This window comes from Arachis duranensis, chromosome 9, assembly GCF_000817695.3.
Source record: "Arachis duranensis cultivar V14167 chromosome 9, aradu.V14167.gnm2.J7QH, whole genome shotgun sequence".
In the NCBI taxonomy this organism is placed as follows: domain Eukaryota; kingdom Viridiplantae; phylum Streptophyta; class Magnoliopsida; order Fabales; family Fabaceae; genus Arachis; species Arachis duranensis.
The window spans coordinates 95289805-95293832 of record NC_029780.3 but is presented as its reverse complement, the minus strand read 5'-3'; positions in this window follow the sequence as shown (position 1 = coordinate 95293832).

Sequence of the window (4028 nt, the reverse complement as noted above, 5' to 3'; positions counted from 1 at the left end):
CTGCTGCATACTGGCATCGTCAGTGATGGACATTATTTGAAACTGTATTAGCCCACCAAATAGTTGCACAAGATTTCTGTATAAAAGATTGCTCACCCTTTTCAAAATGTGGCTTTGAATGTTATTACAAAGACCATTTTGCAACTCGACAAAACTCATGGTACATGGAATAGCAAATGACAACGGACATTCACAAACAAAAGTCACTCCTTCATGTGTGTTTGGTATAACCTCACCGTTATAATATACTCGCAAATTTGCAACACCTTCCATAACTTCAGCCTCAACTAACTCTATTTTTTTGACACAGTTATCTGCCAAAAAAGCACACCACTAAGGACTTTATACAAGAAAGAGTAAGAGGAGAAGTGAAGATGAAGATGAATAAAACTAGACTTCGTATTTATAGGCAAACCTGTGGATTTAAATATTATTTTGTATATAAAACGCAGGTACACAACCTACGTTTTGGGGCTTCTAAGAAAAAGTTCCTAACACTAACAAAACGCAAGCTGCGTTTTGTGAGCTTCAAAAAAATTTTGAATTTTCTAGCTTAAAAAAATGCAACCAGCGTTTAAGCCTAAAATGAAATTAAAAAAAATAAAAATGCTAAAACGTAACCTACGTTTAAGGTATTTCAAAATTAAATAAAAATAAACAAGTACATAACGCACCTTGCGTTTTATATCTGACCCTTAGCCGTGTAAATTTTGTATTCCTTCCATTTCATGGTATTACACGTTAACATTTTCTATAACGAAAAAAAATAGCCCATAAACTCAGCTTGTGTTTGGGCTAATAACAAAACAAAAAAAAATGAAAAAACCGACACTAAGTAAAATGCAGGCTGCGTTTGATTATTTTTATACACAAAAAAATAAAAACAAAATAAAAAGATAAAACGTAGCTTGCGATTTGGCCTGATACTATAACAGTAAAAAATTTTAATGTACACTGTTTCATTGCGTTACACCATCATTATTTTCATATGCAAAAAAATCGAGTAAATCTCTATAGTGGTCCCCGAGATTGACGCCATGCACCAAAATCATCCCTGAGATTTCAATTGCACCAATTACGTCCCTGAGATTCGAAAAATACCATACTAGTCCTGACACGTTTTTCGTTGACGACGCATTGACGTGACTTGATGACGTGGACCCTTGGTGACACGTGTCACCTCATGGTTTGGCCACGTGTAACAACATGATGACGTGTTGGCCAATGACACTTGGCATGCTGACGTGGATGGGTATGCCACGTGTCACAATTTTATTTTGCCACGTGTCAGATTATGCCACGTGTCACAATGCTATTTGTTCACATGTCATCCACTATGTCATCGTTACATATGCACCAAATTGGTCTCTTACTTTGCATCAAATGGCTCATTTTAGGCCCTAAAATTGAATGTCGTGCACAAAATTAGTCCCTTCATCAGTTTTTTCTCATTCTTTTTTATAAATTTAAAATTCTTATTATATATTCTTCGAATACACTAATTTTAATTTTATCTTTTCACAAGTTCTTTAATTACTAGTGTTTTTATAAAATATTTTAAAATATTAGTTTTAATTATACAATTTTTTTCTACAATATTTTATTAAAAAAATTATGTGACATATTGATATTGATTTAATAAAGAGTGTAAGTTAAGAGTATAATAATATTTCTTAATACAATTTTTTTAATATTGAACACTTTAATAAATATTTTAAAAATACTTGATAAGGCATTTATTAACTAATATAAATTCATTATTTCCATCCATTTTAAGAATGTCCGATTTCCCATATAATTAACTTCTTACTAATTTAATAAGATAGATTTATACTGTTGATTATAATAATTCATTTTATTTATAACTTAGTTAGGCGGCTTTTTCATATATTACACTATTAATCAATATAAATGCTTATTGTAACCATGACTTGAACGGTATTAAAACAGATACAAATAAACACGAGAAACAATAATAAAGTTTTGGTTTTAGTTAACATGTACTCTAATGATACAAGTTAATATTATTAATTAAAAAATTTATTATAAAATATGTATAATAAAAATTAGTATATAAAAAAAGATTGAGAATTTTAAATTTATAAAATAAAAATGAGAGAAAACTGATGAAAGGACTAATTTGGTGCACGACATTCAATTTCAAGGACTAAAATTAGTCATTTGATGCAAAGTAAGGGACCAATTTGGTACACATGTAACGATGACATAGTGGATGACACGTGGACAAATAGCATTGCAACACGTGGCATAATCTGACACGTGGCAAAATAGCATTGTGACATGTGGCATACTCATCCACGTCAGCATGTCACGTGTCGTTGACCGACATGTCATCATACCGTTACACGTAGCCAAACCATGAGGTGACATGTGTCACCAAAGGTCTATGTCAGCACGTCGTTAACGGAAAACGGGTCAGAAACTACTATGGTACAATTTTTCCAATCTCAAAAACGTAATTGGTACAATTAAAATCTCAGGGACGATTTTAGTACACAGTGTCAATCTCGGAATCACAACGGGGATTTACTCCAAAAAAAATCAGCCCCACATCTTCACTATACCATTTTTTCACTCGTACCGATTTTGTAATCGAGAATAGTTACCCATGTAAAAATCATATAAAAATAGGGAATAAAATACCTGTGGGATGTTACTTTTTTTTTTCTTTTTAATAATATCCTGTGTGTGACATCATTGCCTTGAACATTTGATAGTAGATATACCATAGACCAAAATAAAGGGAAAGATATACAATAGTCTATTCTCCTCTTTTTGCCCATGACATATCTTCTAAAAAGCAAAAGCTCGGCCATGGCAATATTATTCGTGGGACATACACAGTAAAAGTCTAAGAAAATAAGGATCAATATTAGCTAGTGTAAAATGTAAAATTCCGCTAAAATGGCAACTATGCCCTTATTTTTCTGCGCTGAGTAGTTATGAACTTGTAGGGTTATATGGGGAACAAAATTTCGGAGCAGCATGTTTCACACCATGCAAGGGATCACTAGCTATCACATTTGAAGCTTCTTTCTATTTGTTTATATTTTGATGATACATTGGAAGCTACTTTAATTATGTCTCACCCTCTTTTATTTAAACGGTTATATTATTCTATATATTCTTTATGTCTCTTATAATCTTTCTTCCCATCTTTTTTTTTTTGTTTTTTTTGCCCCCCTCCACTATTGATAAGTTAGAGAACGTCTTATATAAGATTGAAGGATATTTTACTATTTTTTAAAGGAAAAATCTAGGGGCCAGCAGTTTTATTGAATTTTGGCCAGCATGTAACCAGCAGAGGAAGGTGAGCCATTGGATGAAATCTCACACCAATCTCACACCATTAAATCATTATTGATGGCTAGTTGATGGCTAACAATCACAAAAATTGCTGGTCCCTAGTATTGCTCAAATTTGTTATGTTTATAAAAGATTAATATGGTATTTCATTAAAGTATCATATAATTTAAATTTCATATATAATTGTCGTACTTTTCACAAATTATAACATATGTTTACACTGCAGATCAGATATGTGAAATTTGAAAAAATACATTTATCTAGTTTACACGATACACTCATAATTATCTCGTTTACAATGTAAACGAGATGTGTATTTGTCAATGTAGAAATATAATTTTTAAAAATAATAAAAATATTAATAATTTAAATTAGACCAAACTCTTATAAATAGAACATTTCAATTAATATGGAAGGTGGACGATCTTAACCGTACTACGTCCATCCACCGGGGTTTTTTATTAGAATTTACACTAAATCAATTCAAATAATAATAAGGGGGGATTCGAATCCCCAACACTTGCTTAAGCAAATTAGTGAGCTAATCACTAGACCAAGTTCATTAATTAATTAGTTAAAACCACCTATTTCTTCTATTATTTTGAAACTGCTCATCTTTCTTATTATTTGAAATATTATATTTTTAAGAGTTTGATTTAATTTAAATTATTAATATTTTTTATTATTTTCAAAAATTATAT